Here is a 26,657-nt window from a genome sequence, read left to right as displayed (position 1 = left end):
AGGTGGCTAAAGTATTGGAGCTTCAGTCTCAGTATCAGTCCTTCCAATGAATATTCAGGACTAATTTCCTTTGGATGGACTGATTTAATCACCTTGCTGTCCAGGGAACTCTCAAGAGCCTTCTCCAACACCACAGTTCAAAAGCATCAGTTCTTTGGTGCTCAGCCTTCTTTATAGTCCAACTCTCACATCCATACATGACTACCAGAAAAACCATAGCTTTGACTAGATGGACATTTGTTGGCAAAGTAATATCTCTGCTTTCAAATATGCAGTCTAGGTTGGTCATAGCTTTTCTTCCAAGGAGCAAGAGTCTTTTGATTTGATGGCTACAGTCACCATATGCAGGTCATTCATTTTTTAAGTCTAAAAATGTTAAATACATATAAAGAAGAAAATAAGCCATCATCCATAGTCCCACCTCCTGGAATGAACTACTGTTAACATCTTTACATATGTTCCTTCAAATTTATTTTTAAATTTCCAAATTTTAACAAAAAGTGCGTGGGTGCATGCTAAGTCACTTCAGTCCTGTCTGACACTTCTGGACCCTATGGACTGTTGTTCACTAGGCTCCTCTGTCCATGGGATTCTCCAGGTAAGAATTTTGGAGTGAAATATTCCAGGGGATCTTGCTGCCCCAGGGATCGAGCCCAGATTTCTAGTGTCTTTTGTATTGGCAGGTGGGTTCTTTACCATTAGCATTACCTGGGAAGCCCCTAAAGTATAAAATTTAAATGATGCAGACAATACAAATATGTAAAATTTTGAAACATCTTAAATTCAAAAGTAACTTTGTTAATGTAGGTAAATGTTGATGGAGTCATTTAGACATATCAACAGAGAGAAGAATATATACAAATAAACTTTTATATTTGAGCTCTTATAGGTTCTATCTCTATTTTAAAGTATTCCCATTTAATAGTGCATAAATTTAATGGTAAAACACAAAAATAAAGAAACTGTTGAACTTTCAACTTGTTTATCTTAAGAGAGATACATTTCTAAGAGAACTCTAATGCTAACAACAACAACAACAATGATTATAATTTAATCTAGCAATTAAAATTTAGAATAATTTTCTCATTATTTTTAAAAAACATAATTTCTTAAGATATAATTTTAAAATAATGCAATGTATCCATTTCTTTTTTTAAATTTTTTTGCAATGTATCCATTTCAAGTTTGATGATTTTTGACAAGTGAATGTACCCATGGAATCACTACCCTGTAGAAGAACATCTTCAGTATTCCAAAATATCCTCTTGTGCTCCCTTGCAGTCAATCCTCCTACCACTCCCTGTCCCAGGTACTCAGTGATCTAGTTCTTGTCACTAGGGATTAGTTTGCCTCATCAAGTAATTCACACAAGTGGGTCCACAGAGTATGTACTCTTTTCATCATTCAGGGTGATGTTTTAATCCATATTGTTGCCATATATCAGAAATTTGTTTCATTTTATTGAAGAGTTTTATTCCTTTGAATGAATATATCACAATTATATGTATTAACCTCATGATGGACATTTGAATGGTTTTCAATTTGGGAACTAGAAACCTGTATGCAGGTCAGGAAGCAACAGTTAGAACTGGACAGGGAACATGATGAAAGTGAAAGAGGAGAGTGAAAAAGTTGGCTTAAAGCTCAACATTCAGAAAACTAAGATCATGGCATCTGATCCCATCACTTTATGGGAAATAGATGGGGAAACAGTGGAAACAGTGGCTGACGTTATTTTTGGGGGCTCCAAAATCACTGCAGATGGTGACTGCAGCCATGAAATTAAAAGACGTTTACTCCTTGCAAGGAAAGTTATGACCAACTTAGATATCATATTAAAAAGCAGAGACATTACTTTGCTAACAAAGTTCCATCTAGTCAAGGCTATGGTTTTTCCAGTGGTCATGTATGGCTGTGAGAGTTGGACTATAAAGAAAGCTGAGCACCAAAGAATTGATGCTTTTGAACTGTGGTGTTGGAGAAGACTCTTGAGAGTCCCTTGGACTGCAAGGAGATTCAACCAGTCCATCCTAAAGGAGATCAATCCTGGGTGTTCATTGGAAGGACTGATGCTGAAGCTGAAACTCTAATACTTTGGCCACCTCATGTGAAGAGTTGATTCATTGGAAAAGACCCTGATGCTGGCAGGGATTGGGGGCAGGAGAACAAGGGGACAACAGAGGATGAGATGGCTGGATGGCATCACCGACTCGATGGACATGAGTTTGAGTAAACTCCCAGACAGGGAGGCCTGGTGTGCTGTAATTCATGGGGTCGCAGAGTCAGACATGACTGAGTAACTGAACTGAACTGAACTGATGAACAAAGCTGCTATAAGCAAGTCCCTTTTGTGGGCATATGCTTTATAAATTCCATGTAAAATTTTTTATTCTTTAATATGAATTTATTTTGCAAATGGATAATTCATAAAGAATTATTCATTCATAAAGAAAAAATTTATTGAAATGTTTAAAAAATTTACTCCAATGTTACAAAAGAATGAAGTACCAGCTTATCTTTGATTGTTTCCTACTGGAACATACTTAATATTAGCCATATGCTGTGCAAGCTGTAGATCTTGATTATCTCATTTAATCTACACAACAGCTTTATGAAGTACTTATTATTTCTTTCACACGGCACTTGCAAAATTGACCTAGCAAACTGGAGTTGACTCAAGGTCAAACGGAAGGTAAATGGTGGCATCAGGACTAAAAGGAGGCCCCCCAGATGCTGGGCTCATTACATTTGGGCTAAATACTCTGCCGTCCCTGGTTTCCTGACTACCTTTCACCCCAATCTGTGTGCTTGAGGCTGACCTTGGCAACCAAAATTTCCAGGTCTTTCTTGCCCACAGAATCCAATAGGTGCAGCCAAACAAATGAGATCAAAAGGGAGAGAAGAGGAAAGTGAATGATAAAGGTTATCGGCCATATCAGCAAATAGAGGCTGATCTAGCCACCAGCCATTACTAACCTTAATAAGTTTGTTAAAAAGAAGTCTATCTGCTATTGCAGAGGGAAATGGCAACTCACTGCAGTATTCTTGCCTGGAAAATCCCATGAAGAGAGGAGCCTTGTGGGCTACAGTCCATGGCGTCCCACAGAGTTGGGTATGACTGAGCATGCATGACTGAACACAGGCTGTGGGATCTTAGGTTCACAAACCCTGGCCCACAGCTGTGAAAGCACCAAGTTCTAACCACCAGATCGCCAAGAAATTCTTGTCAGATCTTAAGATGCCAGTTACCTGGGTGTAAACTTTGTCAAAGCACTTCATTATATGTGTATTTGAAAGATGCAAGAGACTGAATCATAAATGTTCTCATCACACAGAAAAAATGAGAATTATGTGATGGGATGGAGGTGCTAGTTAATGCTCTGGTGGGGATCATTTTGCCATATATAACTGTAGCCAAGCAACATGCTGCACACCCTAAACGCACAGTGTTATATGTCAATTATATCTCAATAAAGCTGGAGAAAAAATAATTAAAAAAAGAAAGAATCCTGTCTGTTACATTTTGGAATCCATCAAAAGCCAAGGGCGACACATTCCAGTGCTGCAAGTTCAAGTGCTACTCAGCTTTGGCTCCAGCTGCTGAGGGGAACTCCACCCACCTTCACCAGCACCAGGAGGACCAGATCCCTGCAGGCTCCCACTTCATCTTCATGAGGCATTTAGATGAGGAAATCACTGAGGATTTCTTCTTTTCCCCTAAACTATGCCCACCTCTCACTGCATCTCTTCAAGACCATTGTTGGATGCTGACTGGACAGGTTTTAAAGGAGATGCTGCCCTTCTCCTACTGGTTTCTTCTTACCTGGACATTACCACCCCCGGGATCAGAACCAGAGGGGCCAGGAGGGTACCAGCTGCCTGAGAACCAAAAGTTGCCACATGAACCCAGGTGCACTGCTCACCTGAGCCTCACCGACTCTGAGCAATTTGAATTTATGCCCCCTCTGGAGCTTCTCCACCAGCTCCACGCGAGGTGTGGGGCTCTCGATCTGGTGACAGGGGCTGCCTGGTCCTGCCCCGACTCTGGAGGACAGACCGGAGAGAGGCCAGTAATGACCAGACTGGCCAAGAGAAGTCTCAACTGTGGCTCAGCCCACACACTGGAGGTTAAAATCCTCAAGCCCTCAACTTTTAGCAGAGCTAGATCTCGAATTGAATCCATTTCCACACCTTTATGAGGAAAGTTGAGGGATGAAATCAGACCAAGAAAAAGATTACATGCATCAAAATGAGCAACTAATCAAAGAAAAACAGGATTTTCTGACAAGTTGGCAGTGTGGTGTGAAAGACTGGTATCAAAGAGAAGTGTGTTTGGTCTGAGCCAACAGAGCATCAGGTAAGATGGGAAAACACCCTTGTCACAGGGGTGGAAGGGGAAAGACCCAGAATTCTGCTTGGAACCCTGGGACCTTCCCTGATAGCATTATCCATTGAGGCCATCCACTTTCCTGAATCCACAGTCCTTAGTGATATTTGGGAACCCAGGTCTCAGCTGGGGGCCTCCTCATCCACCTCCTTTTTTTTTGAAGACAGAATCCCAAAGGTTTGCAGAACTCTGATGTTTGCTTTTCAACTATCAACTCCCTAATTAGGCCTTGCTAACTGAACAAGTAACTAACCAGAGGCAGTTCACTGATGTACCTGAACTTCAAGCTTGGGTGAAGAGTGGAGGGCGAGGAGAGCAGATTGTATGGCTCCTGAGTGAATTCAAAGCTCTGATCATTTCTGAGAGCCGAGGCCACTGACTCCCTGAGTGATGAACAGGGCAACCCAGGTGCGGGTCCACAGCACTGGAGGAGCAGGGTCTACACTGTTGGGTGACAGGCTCCCTCGGATTCAAACAAAGATAACCCCACTTTCCCCACTCCTATAGCTTCCTGGAGCTGAGGCATCTGCCAGGCTAACCGCTGCTATCAGGGGCATAGCAGTGGGACTGGAGACTCTGCACTGGGTGTGGGATCTGGAAGCCAGACTTTGGGGGCCTGAGGGTCCTGGTTTCAAGAGGAAAGGAAGAGCCCTAGAGCAGGGGCTCTTGGGAGCTGCAGTCTCCTCATCTGACATATCACTGGTGGGTCCAGGTTCATTCTTCAGTTTGAAAAACTGGTTGACTAGGAGAATGTGGGCAGGACCAGAGGTGTACATGGACATAGCATCAAGCAAAACATAGGCCTTGTTTCCATAGTGTGGTGGTTATCACGTTCACCTCACAGGTGAAAGGTCCCGGTAGGAAACAGAATTTCCCTTTTCCTGAGATTTGCATTCCCATTCAAGAAATACAAAGCAGGGTGGAAGGTGTGGCAGCAGGTGCACTTACATTTTCCTTGGTCCAAGAAACAGGGGGCAGAAAAAGAAATGCAAAAAGGCAAAATGATTGTCTGAGGAGGCCTTACCAGTAGCTGAGAAAAGAAGAGAAGCTAAAGGCAAAGGAGAAAAGGAAAGATATACCCATTGGAATGCAGAGTTCCAAAGAATAGCAAGGAGAGATATGAAAGTCTTCCTAAATGATCAATGCAAAGAAATAGAGCAAAACAGTAGAATGGGAAACACTAGAGACCCCTTCAAGAAAATTACAGATACCAAGGGAACATTTCATGCAAAGAAATGGTATGGACCTAACAGAAGCAGAAGATGTTAAAAAGAGGTGGCAAGAATACAAGAAGAACCATGCAAAAAAGATCTTCATGACACAGATAACCACAATGGTGTGATCACTCACCTAGAACCAGACATTCTAGAGTTCGAGGTCAAGTGGGCCTTGGGAAGCATCACTACAAACAAAACTAGTGGAGATAATGGAATTCCAGCTGAGCTATTTCAAATCCTAAAAGATGATGCTGTTTAAGTGCTGCACTCATATGCCAGTAAATTTGGAAAACTCAGCAGTGGCCACAGGACTGGAAAAGGTCAGTTTTCATTCCAATCCCAAAGAAAGGCAATACCAAAGAATGTTCAAACTACTGCATTATTGTGCTCATTTCCTATTTAGCAAAGTAATGCTCAAAATTCTCCAAGTTAGGCTTCAACAGTATGTGAACCAAGAACATCCAGATGTTCAAGCTGGATTCAGAAAAGGCAGAGAAACCAGAGATCAAATTGCCAACATCTTTTGAATCATAGAAAAAGCAAGGGAATTCCAGAAAAACATCCACTTCTGCTTTATTGACTATGCTAAAGCCTTTGACTGTGTGGATCATAATAAACTATGGAAAATTCTTCAAGAGACGGGAATACCAGACCACCTTACCCGTCTCCTGAGAAATCTGTATGCAGGTCAAGAAGCAACAGTTAGAACATGACATGAAGCAATGGACTGGTTCCAAATTGGAAAATTCGTATGTCAAGGCTGTATATTGTAACCCTGCTTATTTAACTTTTATGAAAAGTACATCATGTGAAATGCCAGGCTAGATAAAGCACAGGCTGGAATCAAGATTTCTGGAAGAAATATCAATAACTTCAGATATATAGGTGACACCATCTTTATGGCAGAAAGCAAAAAGGAGGTAAAGAGCCTCTTGATGAAAGTGAAAGAGGAAAGTGGAAAAGCTGGCTTAAAACTGAACATTCAAAAAGCAAAGATCATGGCATCTGGTCCCATTTCTTAATGGCAAATAGATGGGGAAACATTGGAAACAGTGACAGACTTTATTTTCTTGGGCTCCAAAATCACTGCAGATGGTGACTGTAGCCATGAAATTAAAAGATGCTTGCTCCTTGGAAGAAAAGCTATGACCAACCTGGATATCATATTAAAAAGCAGAGACATTACTTTGCCAACAAAGGTCTGTCTAACCAAAGCTATGGTTTCTCCAGTAGTCATGTATGGATGTGAGAGTTGCACGATAAAGAAAGCTGAATACCAAAGAATTGAAGCTTTTAACTGAGCTGTTGGAAAAAACTCTTGAGACTCCCTTGGACATCCAGGAGATCAAACATAGAGGAAATCAGTCCTGAATATTCACTGGAAGAACTGGTGCTGAAGTTGAAGCTCCAATACTTTGGCCACGTGATGTGAAGAGCTGACTCTTCGGAAAAGACCCTGATGCTGGGAACGCTTGAGAGCAGAAGGATAAAGGGATGACAGAGGATGAGATGGTTGGATGGCATTACTGATTCCATTCTTCGACATGAGTTTGAGCAAACTCAGGAATTGGTGATGGACAGGGAAGCCTGGAGTGCTGCAGTCCATGGGTTCGCAAATAGTCGGACAGGACTGAGCAACTGAACTGAAGAAACTTGGGAGGAGTTCCTTATCACCTGAAAGCTCAATGAGCCCTACAGCCAGCCCTCCTCCTTTCTCTGCTGTGAATCACCTTGCAGAACAAGTCACAGTCTGAATCCATGGAGGGCACAGGACAAGGCTGACTGCAGGATACTTTTATCTCCTGATATCCCCTCACCTTTTCATCTGGGCCCTACATCATCTCTACTGGTGACACCTATTATCTTTGACACCTATTAACTCTCTGAAAACCAAGAAGTTCATCCCTTGTGAAGAAACAGCTTTCTGTCACCCTGGCTCACGTGGGGAACAAACCGATTTGAGTTAGAGAGCAAAAGGGAACGAATTCAACTCTACCCCAGGGCTCGAGCCAAAGACCCAAAGGTGAAGAGGGTCGGGCTCTGCAGATTCAGTTGGTCGCGGAGGAAAAGCAGTCGGTCCTCCTGCCATTATCAGGGGAGGCCCCGGAGTCAGGGCAGAGCTCAGGGAGTAGACTGACAGGCTCATCACCGGCTGAGAACCAAGTGGCCCCTGCTTCACAAGGAAATAGGTTCAGAAAGAGCGCTTGACCTCTCACCAACCCTGGATAGCAGGTCTTCACTCACGACCCGCGGCCGGTCTTGACCGGTCTTGGATGAGGCTGAACCTCTGATTGAGGCGTGAGGCAGCCGGTGTTGCGCTTTGTCTTGGGCTGCGTTTCTCTTCTGGGTGTAGTGGGTGGATCCCTCCCTTCAGCGCGCTCCAATCTCCGGCTCTGTATCCCCACCCCTTCCCCTGGTGCTGCAGGGCGCTGTGTGTCTGTGGTCCCTCGGGCGCCCGCTGTGCATCCACTCTGACCGAGAGAGGACCACCGCACCCCTCGTCCGGTCCAAGTGGGACGGCAGTCCGCCGGACGCCACAGAAAGACGACGAACCCGCTCCTCTGGCTGGACGTGGGAGCTGAAAACTAGGACCTGCAGGGGAGGAAAGCCAGGGGAAATCTCATGAAACGCCCTGATCTAAAGTTATTTTCAAGTCCGCCTCTTTGGGGACTCAGGCCTCCAGATCGCACTCGGAGTCCACTCGGAACCAGCCGGAGTCCCGCGGCCCTGGGGCCGGTGCGCACTCTGGGTGCGCCTTCCTGGGCACCTCAGACGGGAAGAAAACCCAGTGACCACCGCACTAAGAAAAGGAGAAAAGACGCTGCTGGAGAAAACGGCACTTGCATCCCTAAACCTGAGAAGCTTTACATCTAAAGGAAACCAGAGACAGACACACACAGAGAGAACATTGAATTAAAATCTTTCAGCGAAAAGAAACTCTGCTTGCTGTGAGGTGAACACGAAAACCCTTCAAGACACCTGCTTTCTGAGAAAACCGCCTATACCTCTGTTAAAATTCATTCTCCATGAAATGTTGAACTGAAAAATTATAAAAGGCAAACAAAAGATGTTTCAGACATTGTAAAGTGTAAAGCAAAGCTGTCCTTCAAGAATAATCTCAAGTTTGATGAGGAAGGAATGAAGACGGTCAAATCTGCGTGGACCGCGCCTGGCTTCTCCGCGGCTTTATGCGGGGCCTGGTCGGCAAACGAACTCAACAAATGACCTGAGTCTCAGCCTTTGCTGCGCTTCCTGATAAACGTGAAAATGTGATGCAAGTCTTGCATTACTTCAGTGGTTCCTGAGGAACCCCCCCTCCCCATCCCCGCCTAGTGCGCGAAGGCGCCATAGAAGAGGTGCTGTGAAAGGGCTGTGAGAGAGCGCAGGTGTCAGGCGCATCGGCGCAGAGCGGAGGGCAGGTCAGAGGAGAGGGCGTGTCATTCGTTTCACAGTGGAATAAAGCATCGAGCTCGCTGCCCGCTGGCGCCGTGAAAAGGGACTTTAAAGCGCGCATTTGCACCCTGGAAGGGCTGCGTCCACCTTGCAGGACGTCGGGCCGCCTGGGGATCAGACTCACCTAACTCCCCTGGCTGCTAGGGCTCCTGAGAACTGAGGACTCAGAGGGGGCAACCTCTGCGCTTGGGCGCAAAGCTGGCACACAGGGACCTCGCTCCTGGAGACGCGCGGAACCCTAAATCAGGCCCTTTCAGGAACTGCAGATCTTTACTTGACAGATTGCCTGTGTTTCTAGAGTCCTCTTCCTTTAAAAATTTGACGGTCAGGTGTGTTCAAACATGCAATTCTTGAATATGTCACTAGGCACTGTTGCCCATGTGGTTTCCGTAGTGTAGTGGTTATCACGTTCGCCTAACACGCGAAAGGTCCCCGGTTCGAAACCGGGCGGAAACAACGCCACTTACCCACAAGCTTTTAGACTCATATTTTAAACACAAAATGGAGGCCTGCCGCGTGGAGTGAGGCTTGGAATTTCAGCTTCACCGTTAGTCCTTCCAGTGAATATTCAGGGTTGATTTCCTTTAGGACTGACTGGTTTCATCTCTCCTTGACCTGCAAACAGGTTTTTCAGAAGGTAGGTAAGGTGGTCTGCTATTCCCATCTCTTGAAGAATTTTCCACAATTTGTTGTGATCCAGACAAAGGCTTTAGCGGAGTCAATGAAACAGAAATAGATATCTTTCTCGACTTCTCTTGCTTTTTCTATGATCCAATGAATGAAAAACGGAGGAAAAGGATAGAACAAAATTATTCGTGAAAATATATGGAAAAAGTTAAATAGAGAGTACTACTAACAGTGGAAGAAACTTCATTGGTAAAAGGAGTTTACAGGATGATGATGAGCCTACTCTTTCATGAATTCGAGGATTCCCAGTCAACCTGTTTTCCTGCAGAGATCCTCTCTGAGGATCAGGGACTATCTGGTCGGACGTCCTTCTGTGTGTGTGTGTGTGTGTGTGTGTGTGTGTGTGTGTGTGTGTACAAGACACAGTGGAGTAGGGTAGTAGTGGAGCTTGGGAGAGGATGCACAGACTAGAAGCAATCGTACCTCATTTACATTCTAAAAGAGTGAGATTAGTCCCCGAGTGGGCTCGAGCCACCAGCCTTAAGGTTAACAGCCGAGCGCGCTAACCGATTGTGCCACAGAGACGTGAGGAGAGTTTATTTCTGCCTCCCACAGAAAGCAAGCATACTTAGGGACCTAGGCAGAGCCACTTGTGTTTCGCAGCATGCAATTTCCGCCTGATAGTGCTTCCGTAGCGCGGCGTTTCTCCAGACAACCGGAGAGATGGAGTCCACTCAGCCTGCTCGCTGCCGTCGGGAAGCCGAGATGTTCCTAGGATAGAAGGTCACCTGAGCGCCCCCGCCGCGCATTCCTCCAAGTCCGCCGCAGATGCCAGCGCCCAAGAGACGACCCGAGCTTGAGCCGAGGTGCCCTCGAAGGAAGCTACTGGCTCCTGGTGTTTGCTCTCTCTTCATCTGACCATTTGTGCTTCTGGGCAGCGGTTTAGTGCATGTGGTCCCTGTGGCTACAGTTGGAAAGAGATCAGTTTGTCGTGACCCACACAAAGACTTTACCTGTCTTTGGACTTCGAGAAAAGAAAGGTGTGAGGCCGGCGAAAACATCCGAGGAAGGACAAGGGTAAGATAGAACAGAGAATGAGCCAGAAGAGAGAAAGGGGCTGGAAGGGAGAGGAGCGGGCTGGTACCGCGGTGGAGCCGTCGCTGGGCTGGGGCATCGCAGCGCCTCACTCTGGAGCAGTTCCCACCCTTTACTGAGGTGTCCGGGAATCCAGTTCACCCCAAATTGTAAAGCTGCTGACCTGGCATTTGTTCTGGCATTTTCCTTTGCCGGTTCCATGAGCAAGGGCGAGGTGAACTGTGTGGGTTTGCAGGTGAATGCAAGACCTATGGGCTACCTTGGAGTTGACTAGTGGGCAAGGAAACACACAAATTCACTTTCCCCTTTGCAGGCTGGTCTGGGTGGGAAACTGGAAAATCTGAGTGCCAATGTCAATATTTATTTACAGATAAGGAGATAAATAGCCAACCAAACAGTGAAAGTGGTTATGTTGGTGGGGGAGTGGGGATGGGAACATGAGAAGGGAACAGCAGACTACTCTTTGGGGCATATGTAACTTGGTATCATTCATATGTGTGTGTGTGTGTGTGCGCATACACACATATATACATAGTAAGGTCCATTGCTTATATTTTAACTTTAAATTTTTATGTAGTCATGAATAAATATATATCTTATGTAAAATTCTGGGTATTGTGTCATGTGTAAGAAGGTTTTCCACTGTAAAACCTTAATTTTTTTAATTGGAGTATTTTTGAAGCAAGGAATTGGACTACTATTCTCCTTTTGATGAGCTAATCAGATGAATTAGTAAACTGGCAGATCCCCCTAGCCCAGAAGGCTACTGCTGGTCAGACGGGATTCCTTCACTCTCTCTTGAAAGTTCCACTGCTACTGAAAGATATCAGTAACTTAAAACCACACCCAGACTTTATGCAGTGTTGTGCCAGAATACAAGACCTTACACTCAATGATGACATGTAAAGTGCCATGTGCCCAGGCATGGTCTACAAGTTTTACATGGGCGTACTCACTTTATTCTTTCAACAGGCTTCTATCATATCATCATCCTCATTTCACATATGAGAAATCTGAGACATGGAAGGTTAAGTAACTTGTTTAGTCACTCAATCAGTGAGTGGAATCTGAAAGCAGCAATTTGAACTGGAAGATTGCCTGATTCCACAGGATATGGTGCTGATCAAAGAGGAACACAAATGGTAAAAATATTTGGCAAGAAATTTAAGCCTGTATATTTCTTTCACAAAACACCAAGGAGGAGTCACGTAACATGAATAAAATTGTCTGCAATATTCTCATGAGCCACTTGCCTCCCAAACACCTTTCTTATTCCAAGAGCTGCTCCCCTTGAATCCCCAACTTAAACACACCTTCTGCAAGAACTAGATTTTTTCCTCCCTTTTATCCTTTCCTCTCACCTTTCCAATACCTCTTCCATAGTTCTTCTGTTCTTTCACTTCCAGGTCATTCATTTTTTAAATTAAAAATATTAAATATATCTAAAGAAGAAAATAAGCAGTCATCCATAGTCCCACCTCCTGGAAGGAACTACTGTTGTCATCTTTGCATGTTTTCCTTCAAATCTATTTTTAAATTATTCTAAGTTGTAGCCAAAGTGCATGGGTTCATGCTAAGTCATTTCAATCCAGTCTGACTCTTTTGAACCCCAGTGACTGTAGCCTGCCAGGCTCCTCTGACCATGAGAGGATTCCAGGCAAGAATATGGAGTGGGTAGCTATGCCCTCCTCCAGGGAATCTTCCTGAACGAGGGATAGACCCCACATCTCTTGTGTCTCTTGCATTGGCAGGTGGGTTCTTTACTATTAGTATCACCTGAGAAGCCCCTAAAGTAATATATGCTTATTTTAAAAATTTCAAATAATGCACAAACTAGAAATATGTAAAATTTTGAAACATCTTATATTCAAAAGTAACTTCTGTTAATTCTGATAAATGTTGATGGAGTCATTTAGGTATATCAACAGAGAGAAGGCTATATGTAAATATGCTTTTACATAGGTTCTATTAGGTTCTTATAGGTTCTATTATAGGTTCTATTAAAGCTCTTATAGGTTCTATTCCTATTTTAAAGTATTTCAATTTAATAGTGCATAAATTTAATGAAAAAACACAAAAATGAAGAAACTGTTGAACTTTCAAATTGTTTACCTTAAGAGATATATATTTCTAAAAGAACCCTCTAATGCTAATAATAATAATGATTATAATTGAATTAAGTTATTAAAATTTGGAATGATTTTTCTCATTACTTTTTAAAAATCAAATTTCTTAAGAATTAATTTTAAAATAATACAATCTATCCACTTCAAGTTTGATGACTTTTGACAACTGAACATACCCATGGAACCACTACTCTGTTCAAAAACAACTCCAGTATTCCAAAATAACCTCTTGAGCCCCTTTGCAGTCAATCCTCCTACCGCTCCCTGTCCCAGGTACTCAATGATCTAGTTCTTTTCACTAGAGATTAGTTTGCCTCATCTAGTAATTTGCATAAGTGGATCCACAGAGTACATACTCTTTTCATCATTCAGGGTGATGTTTTAATCCATATTGTTGCCGTGTATCAGGAATTTGATTCATTTTATTGAAGAGTAGTATTCCTTTGACTGAATATATCACAATTATATCTATTCATTTCATGATGGACATTTGAATAGTTTTCAATTTGGGAACTATTATGAACAAAGCTGAAATAAGCAAGTTCCTTTTTTGGGCATATGATTTATAAATTCCATTTAAAATTCTTTTATAAATTCACAAATGTATTTTGTGAATGGATGTTACATTCATAAAGACAAAATTTATTGAAATGTTTAAAAATGTATTCAAATGTTACAAAAGAGTGAAGTACCAGCTTATCTTTGATTGTTTCCTACTGGAACATACTTAATATTAGCCACATGCTCTACCAGCTGTATTATTTGATTCTCTCATTTAATGTACACAACAGTTTTATGAAGTACTTATTATTTCTTTCATATGACACTTGTAAAATTGACCTAGCAAACTGGAGTTGACCCAAGGTCAAATGGAAAGTAAGTGGTGGCACCAGGACTAAAAGGAGGCCCCTCAGATGTTGGGCTCATTACATTTGGGCTAAAGATTCTCTGCCGTTCCTGGTTCCTGGCTTCCTGTCTATCTTTCACCCCTGATTGTGTGCTTGAGGCTGACCCTGGCAACCAGCATTTCCAGGTCTTTCTTGCCAATAGAATCCAATGGGTGCAGCCAAACAAAGATCAGAAGGGAGAGGGGAGAAATGTGAATGATAAAGGTTGCCTGTTATATCAGCAAACAAATCCTGCTGGGCCATCTAGCCACCAGCCACTACCAACCTTAATAAGTGCATTAGGAAGAAACCTATCTGTTGTTGGAGTAGGAAATGGCAACCCACTGCAGTATTCCTGCCTGGAAAATCCCATGAAGAGAGGAGCCTGGTGGGCTACAGTCTATGGCGTCCCACAGGGTTGGATATGGCTGAGCATGCATGACTGAACAGAGACTGTGGGATCTTAGTTCCACAAACCCTGGCCCACAGCCATGAAAGCACCAAATTCTAACCACTAGACTGCCAAGGAATTCTTGTCACATCTTAAGATGTCAGTTACCTGACATCTTTGTTACCTAAACTTTGTTACCTAAACATCAAAGTTACCTAAACTTTGTCGAAGCACCTCATTATATGTGTATTTGAAAGATGCAAGAGACTGGATCATAAATGTTCTCATCACAAAAAGAAATGAGAATTATGTGATGGGATGGAGGTGCCAGTTAATGCTCTGGTGGGAAACATTTTGTCATATATAACTGTATCCAATCAACATGCTGCACACCCTAAACTCACACATGTTATATGCCAATTATATCTCAATAAAGTTGAAGAAAAAAAATATTACAAAGAAAGAAAATTATCTCTTGTATCTTTGGAACCCATCAAAAGCCTAGTGGGACACGTCCCAGTGCTGCAAGTTCAAGTGCTACCCAGTTGGGGAAGAAGAAGGCCTGCTTACTCACAGGCTGCTTGGCCAAGATTGTCTGCTTTGGCTCCAGCTGCTGAGGGGAATGCCACCCACCTTCACCAGTGCCATGAGGGCCTGGTCCCTGCCTACACCCACTTTATCCTCAGGAGTGGTTTAGATGAGGAAATCACTGAGGATTTCTTCTTTACCCCTAATCCATTCCCACTCTTTCGCTGTGTGTCTTCAAGACCATTGTTGGATGCTTAACATACAGGACTTAAAGGAGATACTGCCCTTCTCCTACTGGTCTCTTCTTGCCCGGATGTTACTGTCGTTGGATTCAGAACCAGAGCAGCCAGGAGGGCACCGGCTGCCTGAGAACCTTTGTTGCCACGTGCATCCAGGTGCACCATGCACCTGCACCTCGCTGGCTCCCAGCAATTTGAATCCATGCTGCCCCCCTCCCCACCCCCCCCCCCCCCCCCAGCTTCTCAGGTGGCAAGAGAAGAGTGAAGCAGTCCTCTTTGGCCAGCAGTAGTCTCCAGGACTGGGAGGATCTGTGAGTTTATCAGCTAATCTGATCAGCTCAACAAAAGAGCAATAATGGTCCAGCTCCTTGCTTCAAGAATGCTGAACTTAAAAAAAAAAAAAAATTCATGGTTTTACAGTGGAAAACACTCCCCTACACATGATACAAGACCCAGAATTTTTAGAGTGACACATATGACTACATACAAATTTAAATCCAAAATACAAGCAATGAACTTTTGAAAAAATCGTAATTGTAATACAATGTTACACATGCCCCAAAACAGTAGTCTCCTGATCCCTTCCCATGTTCCTTTTGTCCAGGGATAACCACTTTCACTGACTGTTTGGCTATATATCTCCTTATCTCTAAGCTCCGATTTTCCGGAGCCGAACCCTGCAGACCCGCCAACAAAGCGGAAAGTGGAGTGTGTGTGTTTCCCGGCCCGCCAGTCATCTCCTACATAGCCCACCTCAGCACTCCACACGGAACCCGCAAAGGGAACTTTGTCGGAACAAATGCCAGGCCAGCAGCTTCGCGATTTGGGGTGAATAGGGTCCCTGGACACTTCAGTAAAGGGTGGGAGCTGCTCCACAGTGAGGCGCTGTGGTCGCCTCAACCTAGCGACCTCCCCGCCGCCTACCCGCCCGCTCCTCTCCCTTCCAGTCCCTTTCTCCCTTCTGGCTCATCCTCTGTTCTCTCCTGATCTGTGCCCTTCCTCGGATCTTTCCGACGGCCTCACATCTTTCTTTGTAACCGCTGAAAGTTCCAAATTATATGCTTCTTACTTCTTAGCACCGCGAAAGGAAAACTTTAACTAGCTATTCAGGTCCATCCCGGGCCTCACCCGTGTTTTTCTCCCGAGCAGTAGAGGACACAAGTGTTTCCATCCGCTCACATCGTGAGACGTCTTCTCGGTGGAGCAGAGTCCCGGCAGGATGAACGGGACCCAGCCCCCGGCTCCGGGCTCCCAGCGGCTCGTCTCCGCCTCGGCCCCGCAGCAGCCTGGCCGGGCGGTCGTGGGCCAGGGACCTGGGGTCTCCTCAGACGCCGGAACCCTCTTTTGGGTTGAGCTTGGGACCAAAGGACGCGATTTCCAGGAGTGAAGGTTCGAATCTTGACCGAACAGCGGCTTTGTGTGTCCAACGGGGACTTAAGAGCGAGAAACTCTGAATGAAACCATAATAAACTGGGACAGGGTCAGTAAAATGTCGGAATAATAGAGAACTTGAATAAAATATAGTTCTTCTCAATCAGGTCTGGAACCCTCGACCTGAAAGCTGTCGGGATTCCGGGCTGCTGACATCGCAGCCCCTCCAAACCACCATTTTCTCACAGGGACAACCTTTCTAATTAAACAGAAAGGTCCCACAAGATTTGAACTCAGATCACTGGATTCAGAGTCCTCACCATTACACCATGGAACCTCTTTGGCAGCTACCTTCTCTCCACCACCAGGAAAGGGTATCTGCTTCTTCAGCCTCCATATGTCCCGTTGGTACTCCCAAGGCAGTTCTTCTACGGACCCCACAAGACTTGAACACAGTTGACCTGCGTAGGTGCTCATCCCTTTTGCTTTCTTTCTGCTCCTCTCCTTTGATAGGCTTAGTTCACTCTCACCTCAGAAAATGAGGTAAAATCCACTTTGGATTTTGTGCCATGGAAGAGCCCCCTAGCTCTCCATCATCAACCACATATTCTGCCTTGGTTAAGCAGAGTGTCCCATCTCGAGGTAAAATTTCTGCAAATAATAGTGTTATTTTTCTTTTCCTTGTCTTCACCCTTTTCTATTGCTCCAAGAGGGCAGATGATTGTCGGAGCAGGAGGCGGGATTTCTTGGGTCCCCTAGGTTTCTCATAGTACAAGGCCACCTCTTATCTGTAACATGTGAAGTGTGTCAGCAGTGGAGTGAGAACGGAGGCAGGAGAACTCTCCTTTTCTTCACACATTTCTGATTGGGGGAGGGGTAAAGTTTTCTCACAAGTGTATATTTGTTAGATTTACAATATAAGTAAAAATAACCATTTACATCACTCAGACAAACCAGCTATACTCACCTAAAAGTGAAGTGAACCTCGCTCAGTCTTGTTCAACTTTGTGACCCCATAGACTGAAGCACACCAGGTTCCTCTGCCCAAGAGATTCTCCAGGCAAGAATCCTGGAATGGGTGGCCATTCCCTTTTCCAGGGGATCTTCCCAACCCAGGGATTTAACCTGGGTCTCTTGCATTACAGGCAGATTCCTTACCTGCTGAGCCACTAGGGAAGACCCAAACTCACCTGGGGTGACTCAAAATCAACCACATGTTGTGGAGGACATGAGGCAGGACTCTGATACTTAGGCAGTCACAGACACTTGGGTCAGGACGGTCAAGTCAGTTTCTCTTCCATTTCTTAACATATCAAATCCAGAAATTGCAGTTTTTAAAAAGGCATACAAATATCAAGGTACGCAAGAGCACTGATTGTTGAATCATAGAGGATGCACATCCAAGTTGTCTTAAGTACAGACAGTATTTATGTACACAAAATACCACCACATTAAACATTTGCATGTATAATAAGTATAAATTCTATCAGGTTTCAGAATAATAATCTTTACTTCTTCATTGTATCCTAAAACTGTTTCTTCCCTAAACCAATACACAGAACAGAAAAAAAAGCACCAATTTTTGGCTGGTCAAAAGAGTCCGAAAGATGACTAGTGTTGCCTGGAGACATATTTGTTTCCAGAGACTGGAGAGAAGTTGACTCGAGCAGGAAGGAGGCAAAGGGGAGGCTCTTGTTATGAGGAGGAAGTTTACAGCTCCAGGGTGAGAAGATGAAACTTCTTTTTGGAAAATCAAGCTGCTGAGTGGTAACGAGCAACACAAAGTCAAGATTTATGAGTTCAAGGACTTGAAATGGACTCTAACTCATATAGGAAGAAAAGAAATCCGTAGGAAGTATGTTGAGAGATCACAGAATGGCCAGGAAACCAGGAGAACTGGACTCTCACAAGGGGCAAGGACAGAATCAGGTGAGGTTAGAACTGGGATGGGTGGAGATGTGTGTTCTTCCCATTTCCTCCAGCCTACACATCGGTCCTGATCTGCAAGCAGAGAACTGGTGATGAAGGGTGGTCCAGATACATCAGAGCAAACTTCAAGAGCAATCACGGGAGCCTTTGTCTTGATTCCGTTTACAGAAATTTCTAGAAGTATCAAGTTAATTCAAGGTGAAATAAATAAGAGTAGCGTTTGTCAAAAAAATCTGAGAATAGTGACAACAATATTTATGATTTCACAGCTGATAACATTATTCATCCAGGAGTTTCTAAACCCAGGCACATCTGATAACAAATGCTTTCATAACTCCCATTTTAAAGCAGAAAGAAGGGAGGCACAAGAAATTTTCTTTGTGTGTCTAAGGCCACATAAGGACAGAACTATTTTTACAACCCAGCATTTGTGCACAGATAGTTGGGTCTCTCTTCTCAAAAGTGGGTGTATCAAGATTTCTCAGTTGTAGGGATGGGAAGAAGACCAAGAAGAGGAGAGAAGGCAAGAGAGGAGGGGGGAAGAGTAGAAGCACAAATTCTTTTATTTTTTCCTTCCTCCCCTCTCCTTAGGCCTCCTTTATTCTTGCCTGCACCAGCCCTTTCCCTCTTTCCCCACTCTACTACCAGGCTGAAGCAATGTTCAGCTCTAAGGATTCCTGCCCAAGCCTCCAGGGAGGTCTCAATGCTCTCCTCCTAAACCCGCCGTCCCAGCTTGGTTTTCACCCTTTCCCGCTCCTAGGAGGACCTTACAAAACGCAACCTACCCAGGCTGGGATGTGGGAGCTCCACCCAGCTGGCGCTGTTCTGGGGGCCTTTCCGTTGCCCACTGACTGGATGCTGCGGAATCCAAAAACTGGGATAAAGGTTTTTAAAAAAGAACCGTTCACTTCGAAAACTTTTCTGTATTTCCATTCTCAACAGTCTTAATGGGACAAGGGCTAAAGACGACAAAGTATTCATCCAATTCCTAGAGCATCCCAATGAGTGCCCGACAGCATGCGGACACAGAGCGACCATCCCCGCAACCTCTGTGCTTAGTCGCTAAGTCCTGTCCGACTCTTTGCCATGGACTTAGCCCGCCAGGCTCCTTGTCCATGGGGAATCTCCAAGCAAGAATACTGGAGTGGGTTGCATGCCCTCATCCGGGGGAAAGTCCCAAACCAGGGATTAAAACCGGGTGTCCTGCACTGCAGGTGGATTCTTACCGTCTGAGCCCCCAGGAAAGCGCACTCTGGTGGAAACCGCCTGGTGGACACAGGAAACCGAAGCACAACCTCGGCCCCGGAGGCCTGGGCCAGCGTGGGCAAACTCTCATTCATTGGGTGTAGGCGACGAAGCGGGAAGAGCAATCGTGGGAACCCACCGTGTGTTCAGCTGTCCTTGGATCAATTTCCGTTCAGGCCCGCAGGATAGGAGCCCTGGCTCCTCGTATCTCTGGGGGCTCTGGCATCTGTGGTCGGTAGAGGGCACGGAAATGGCACCGTTTCCCTGGGGGCAGAGGTCTTATCTTAGGAAGAAGTGTCAACTCCAAAGACTCTAGAAAAGGACGGTACTGCTGTCTCCGTAGCGCAATGGGTTAGCGCGTTAGGCTGTTAACCGTAAAGGTTGGTGGTTCGAGCCCACCCAGGGACCGTGGCGTGAGATTTTAGAGAACACCAAAGAGACTCCCTTTTGCCAGGAGAACACCGGTAAGTGCAGCGGCGAGCTGGCACGCAGAGAAAGAGCCCAGCAGTCAGGTACAAAGGAGGGCGGGTCCCAGGGGACTGGAAGCGGCGATCATTCCTGAGAGCCCGGAGTGCTGACCGCCTGCGCCAGGAACAGGGCCACCGAGGCGCGGGCCCGCAGCCCGGGAGGGGCGGCGTCCACACCGCTGGGCTGCGGGGTCTCCTGGCCTCGGACGCACCCAGCGTCCCCGCCTCCTGAGGCTTCCGGGAGCTGGGCAACCGGCTGGGGCGACCCCTGAGCTCGGGGGCGGAGCTAAGGGTCTGAGGACTCTGCGTTGGGTGCGGGACCCCGAATGCAGCCTGTGGGGGCCGCAGTGTCCTCACTTGAGGGGAGATGAGGAACTCTAAAGCAGGGCCCTCACGAACCGCTGTCTCCGCGTCTGAGCGAGCTTGGGGCTTCAAGGTTCCTGTTTGAGTATTAAAATTTGGTGGTCTGGATGCTGGTGGCAGCATTCGGGATTTCATGGATACAGTGTTAAGGACGGGAGGCTGTCCCGTTTCCGTAGTGTAGTGGTTATCACGTTCGCCTCACACGCGAAAGGTCCCCGGTTCGAAACCGGGCGGAAACAAGGGATGCTCACCCCCACCCCCACCCCGGAGATTTGCGTTCGCAAAGGCGACAGGCACGGGGTGAGGCAGCGCATTCAGCTGTAGGAAGCTGAGGGTGTTTCCTTTTCTGCTTTCTGATGATTCATCTTACACTCATCTTTCTCCTAAAGAAGCGAAATAACCTTTTGTTTACAACTCCTTGGTGGTCTAGTGGCTAGGATTCAGTGCCCTCATCGCCATGGCCCAAGTTCGAATCCTGGCCAGGGAAAACTTTCTTTCTTCCAGCGTCTGCATTCAAAGAAGTCACTCTCTTCCTGTCCCAATCGGAACTGTATTTTGCACCCGGGCAGAGAGCACTAGGGTAAGGGAACGCAGGAGAACTGCTCTGCCATGTATGGGATTAGTTTCCGGGTTGTCTTTAGCCGATCATAATGACTCAGAGTCCTTCCTGGTGGTGCATGCCTTGTTCAGTCAAGATGGATGCTAGAGAGAAGGATTCTGGAGGTGGTTGGACCTGTGGTGTCTCCTTTTGACCTTTCCCGAACTCTTCTGGTTGGGGCAGGCTTATTAGTACCATGTTCCTTACCATGACCTCCAGTCCTAAAACAACTTATGCAAATAGTTACTATGGTGCCTGGCCAGGGTGGAAGGTTTCAAACAGTGTGCTTCCCCTAACAATTATGTTTGCTAGAACTCCACAAATTGTGTTTTAAAGATTTGTGCTTTTAACTCTACATGAACTATATAGTTCAAAATGAGTGGCTGGTGAATGAAGACAAGTTGGTGTAGACCATGACAACTACTTTGCATTTTATACAAACTTGTTCTCATTTAGTGTAAAAACCCCCACTGGTATTTGAATTATCTTTAACAGCAAAGTGGCTAAGCTCAGACAAGTCCCCCTAAGAGGCGGTATTTCACCCTTAGGGACATTTCTTGCTCAATAGTGAGACAAGCAATCATCCTTGGTTTCGCTTTGACCAGCCACTGGCAGGTTTGTGCGCTATGGGACTTACTCCTCTTCTCCTGGCATTGCGCTGTGTGGCCAGGAGTAAACTCTGCTCTCTGACCGCTTCTTAAGGGGCCTAGTTGCTGTAACTAGGATTTGTACCGAGTGTAATTGAAAGGTTGTTGCTGAACCATGAAAGATGCCGGAATTCTTGGCCTCCGAAGGAGGAGAACTCAATCCAGGCCCAGAGACGAGGCTTGATCACTCAGAGCTTTTGTGTAATAAAGTTTTATTAAAGTATAAAAGAGATAGAGAAAGCTTCTGACATAGACATCAGAAATGGGCAGAAAGAGTATCCCCCTGCTAGTCTTTAGATGGATGTTATATAGCTACTAGCAGTCTGCTAAGAAAGGAAATGTCTCAAATCTCAGAGAATGGCACTAGGTGAGTCATCCTGAGCCATAAAACGATTGGCATGAATCTTGAAAAAAGGCAGATTTCCATACAAATATATAGTTTCATTAACACAGATTAGGAGAACAATGTATGACATACTGGTTTGTCAAGTCGGTTTTGAGTCTAGGGTAAACACATAGTTCATTAACATAGCTTAAGACAAACATTTCCATAAGAAAAATGCATTAAATTAGTTCAAGGTTTGAGAAAAGTTAAGTTCAGGTGGAACCAGGTGTCATTATGGCAACAGAGAATTTTAAGAGAACCCTTTTTTAAAACTTGTATGTTACTGCTAAGTCACTTCAGTCGTGTCCGACTCTTTGCGACCCCACAGACGGCAGCCCACCAGGCTCCCCCATCCCTGGGGTCTCCAGGCAAGAACAATGGAGTGGGTTGCCATTTCCTTCTCCAATGCATGAACGTGAAGTCGCTCAGTCGTGTCTGACTCTTAGCGACCCCATGGACTGCAGCCTACCAGGCTCCCACGTCCATGGGATTTGCCAGGCAAGAGTACTGGAGTGGGGTGCCATTGCCTTCTCCTATGGTCGAGTGAACGCGGAGCAAACGCGGAGCCGTCACAGAGCCCACTGAGGGGGTGGGGGCGGTGGTCAGCTTCCCTGGGGACCCCCTCGGTACCCCCTCGGCTCAGGCTCGGGGCGTCTCCGGGGCGCTGCATCGGCTGCGGGTGGGGAGCAAGGAGCGGCGGCGAAGCTCGGCTGCCCTTCTACTTTCGCGCTGGCCTAACGCCAGGCTTCCCCACGGGAACGAACACGCTGCATCGACTCCACCTCTCCAGCTGTCTGAGTCTAGGAACCGGAGCCGCTGTCCTGCGAAAGGCGAGTGGCTGCTCCCGGAATCGAAGTACCAGTTACTCTTTAGCACACCTCGGGTCTCTGTGGCGCAATCGGTTAGCGCGTTCGGCTGTTAACCGAAAGGTTGGTGGTTCGAGCCCACCCAGGGACGACTACCTCTATGGTGTTTTTAGATATAGTTTAAAGGTTCGTTCTTATTTCTGGTTATTAATTCATCCTTTCTACGTAAACATGGAGGAAGACCTCGCCTTCTTTACCCTTCTCGTCGCCAATGTCTTGTCCACAACAGGAGAACCTAAGTCAAGTTCACTGCTGGTCTTATCCTCACAGAAGAGTCCCTGAAGAAAACAGGTCATCTGGAATCCAGGATTTCGCGAAAAGAGAGGAGAGTCAACATCTCATCGTTACCCTCTGAGTTCCTTTTAACAGTGAGGTTTCATCTATTGTTTGTACTAGTATTTATTGACCCCCGTTTACAGTAGGGTCCCCTGGTGGTCTGGGGACTAGGATTTGTCACTTTCACCGCTGTGGCCCAGGATTGACTCCCAGTCAGGGAAGGTATGGTTTTTTTGAGGGCTTCCCAGATGGTGCTTGTGGTAAAGAACCCGCCTGCCTACCGCTAGAGACGATCCCTGGCTTGGGGAATGGCAACTCATTCCAGTACTCTTGCCTGCAGAATCCCATTGACCGAGGAGCCTAGCGGACTACGGTCCATAGGTGTGAAAAGAGTCGAACACGGCTGAAGTAATTTAGCAGGAGCAAGTCTTTGAAATTAATTTGCTTCTATGCTTTTATTATTACAAACAGTACTGCAGTCATAATTCTTGTACACAGGCATATGGGTAGAGTGCCAGAAGGACAATTGTTCTATAAGAGAGTTTACATGGTTTTACCTATGGTTCCTTTCTCTAACCTTCCTTGGCTTATTAGCTATAACTCTTCTGTTGTTTCAGTGACTGCTTTAGGCTTTAGAGCAGACATCTGTAACTTACCACAGTTTGCCCTCAAGTGATCACACCTCTTCACATTTCTCCATTACCTGCCTTTATGCTATCATTGTCATGCATTTTACTTCACATGTATTATAAACCCCAAATCCAAGGTTATTACTTTTCTTTAAACTATCCCATATTTTTAAAGAGATTTTCTTGATAAGAAATAATCTTATATATTTTCCATGCAGATACCATATTTTGTCTTTGATTCCTTTATGTACATCCAGAATTCTATCTGGTGCAGGTCTCCTTTTTCCTGAAGGACTCCTTTAACGTTTCTTATGTTGTGGATCTTCTGGTGATGAAGTCTTCCAGCATTTGTATGTCTATAAGTGACATTATTCATCATATCTTTTATTTTTGAAAGATATTTCATGAGGGAAGATTAATAGAATTGCATGTCGACTTTCTTTTCTCTCTCAGTCTTTTAAAGATGTTGCTCTACTGCCTTTATTTTTGTTTTCTAAATCTAGCACACCTTATTGCTTTGGCTGCTTTAGAGATTTTTTTCTTTTTCTGTGGATTTAAGCAGTTTAATAGTAATGTGCTAGTTGTGGTTTTTTGTTTTTTTTGTTTTTTTCATATTCCTTGTGCTTTAGTGATGAGAGAGATGAAAACAGAGAACCCAGACATTTGGAAAGGATTTCTTTCAGGTAGTCAGCTGGGTTCTGATATGAGCATATTTGTGGAGAAATGCCTGAGACAAAAAAAAGGAACCTTGGAAAAGATCATGGGACAGTGCCTTGTATTCACATGGTATAGGCAATTGTACTTGCCTCCTTGGATCACTGTCTTTATAATTCTCATTAAAATTAGAATATTTTCTTGTATCTTCAAAATTTTTTTCTTCAAAAAGCATTCTGCTCTGTTCAGGAGCTTCAAACACTCCCATGTTAGGCCTCTTAAAATTGTCTTAACATTCAATGATGCTATGCATTAAATATTAAACTGTGATTTTCATTTCAGATGTTTTCAGTTAGTCATGTCTTTTTAATGCCATTTGGTGACTTTATTATATCAGAAGCTATAGTTTTTGCTCCTCTCTAAAGTTTTATTTTGGCCATATTTATATGTTCCATGTTTCGACAATTCTTTGGACATATGTAATGCAGTCATGATAACTGTTTTAAAGTCCTCTCTATTGATTTTAACATTGCGTCAGTTCTGGTTCAGTTTTGGTTCACTAACTATTCTTCTCCTTATGTCACATTTTCCTGCCTCTTTGCATGCCTGACATTCTTTCATTGGATGCCAGATATTGCCAAACTTTACCTTCCTACGTACCAATTATTTTGGTATTCTTATAAATCTTCTTGAATTTTGTTCTGACATAGAATTAAGTGACTTGTAAACAGTTTGATTTCTTTGAATCTGGGTTTTATGATTTTTTTAAGGTAAGTCACTCTAAGGCTGATTAATCCAAGGAGTAAGGCAGTCTTCTTTGCGTGTCCTTCTCACTGACCCTTGTGAGTAGTCCTGTTTGGCTTGGGGAGTGAGTACGATTGCCTGTACCAGGTGAATACCAGGCACTGTCCCATGATCTTTTCCAACCTTTCTTTTTTTCATCTCGGGCACTTCTCCACAAACATGCTTATATCAGAACTCAGCTGACTACCTGAAAGAAATACTTTCCAAATGCCTGGGTTCATCTCTCTCATCACTAAATGTGTCCTATGAACTCTAGCTGCCTTGCTCTCCATGGACACTCAGCAGCATCTCCACAATCCAAGCAGTTGGCCTCAGATCCCCTCCTTGTGCTCAGCCTGGAAACTCTGAAAGCAGTAAACTGGGCCCAAGGTAGGGCTCACCTTGTTTGTTTCTCATCTCTCACTGCCTGATTTCCAGTGTCTTGAAAACTGATATTTTATGCCTTTTATCTTTTTCATTTTTGGGGGGACAGGGGAGAAGCGTAGGGTGAGTTTTTGGGCAGAAAGGCCAATCTTCTTTCTGTTACTCCACCTTTACCAGAAGCTGAAGGCATCTCTTCATGTGTTCCCAGTTTGACTTCTGAAGGAGATGTACCATTTTTATAGACCAGTGTATTTGTCCAACTCTATGAAAAATCCTTTTTCATATATTTTCTAATACAACAAGCTTTCTCTACATCTATCTGACACTCTTATAAGGGGTATTGGCCTCCTGACTCAACTAAGCAGGAGGTATGACAGACGGAAGGACAATATAGACATTACTCAGAGATTCTGTATTGCATATGTCCAGCTAATAACTTCCAAAATGTTTAGAAAGTCTTTCAATAGTTGTTATTGGTTTTGATGGTGACCTACTTAATTGGGTTCAGAAAGACTGACCAGAATGACCCTGGGTTCCTTTCAACCAAATAGCCGATCAATTCGAGGGAAATAATCACTGGTGCCAGACATTTATTCATCTTCCCTTCCTTTTGTGAATTGCACTTTTGCCTTCTTGGATGCTCACCATCTATGGATTGGTCACCTTCCTACCCAAAGTTGGGTTAGTAATCCAGTAGCTCTCTCTGTATGATTCCTTGACAGTGCTTGGTTATTTCTAAAAAAAAAAAAAAAACAAAAAAAAAAACTTGTTCCATTTGAGACCAAAGGTTGGAAGCAACAGAACCCTGCACCTGCCAATGCTTCTTGTGCAGACCTGGATACCAAGAGTTGTTGGCCCTCCCTCTCTTGGTTCTTCTGCTGAGTTTCACAAGCATACATGAGCTCCTAGGCTTTTATAACCAGTGCTTGAACATTCTTTCTACCCTCTTCATGTATATTTTTATCTGCTTCTGTCCCTCACACACTCAACTGCCCCATCCACCCACATTCTTTCCCTCATCTTCAGCTTTCTAGGATCTTGCCTTAGAATTCCTTCAATCACTGAGCACTTATTAGGTGTCAGGCCCTGCTCCAGGAGAGATGCTGCATC

General features: G+C 44.8%; 4 non-coding genes across 4 annotated transcripts; all 4 read left to right on the top strand.

Moving 5' to 3' along the window:
- Window positions 1–9,440: 9,440 nt before the first annotated feature.
- Window positions 9,441–9,513, top strand: TRNAV-AAC (transfer RNA valine (anticodon AAC)). Its single transcript has one exon. It is a non-coding gene; the product is annotated as a tRNA-Val (tRNA).
- A 10,315-nt stretch (window positions 9,514–19,828) lies between these two features.
- Window positions 19,829–19,903, top strand: TRNAN-GUU (transfer RNA asparagine (anticodon GUU)). Its single transcript has one exon. It is a non-coding gene; the product is annotated as a tRNA-Asn (tRNA).
- A 588-nt stretch (window positions 19,904–20,491) lies between these two features.
- On the top strand, window positions 20,492–20,564 carry TRNAV-CAC (transfer RNA valine (anticodon CAC)). The gene has a single exon. It is a non-coding gene; the product is annotated as a tRNA-Val (tRNA).
- Window positions 20,565–22,838: 2,274 nt separating this feature from the next.
- TRNAN-GUU (transfer RNA asparagine (anticodon GUU)) lies at window positions 22,839–22,912 on the top strand. The gene has a single exon. It is a non-coding gene; the product is annotated as a tRNA-Asn (tRNA).
- Window positions 22,913–26,657: the final 3,745 nt, after the last annotated feature.

This window comes from Muntiacus reevesi, chromosome 1, assembly GCF_963930625.1.
Source record: "Muntiacus reevesi chromosome 1, mMunRee1.1, whole genome shotgun sequence".
Classification (NCBI taxonomy): domain Eukaryota; kingdom Metazoa; phylum Chordata; class Mammalia; order Artiodactyla; family Cervidae; genus Muntiacus; species Muntiacus reevesi.
Note: the sequence above shows the minus strand (reverse complement) of the source record. Positions and strands in the feature narration are given on the sequence as shown.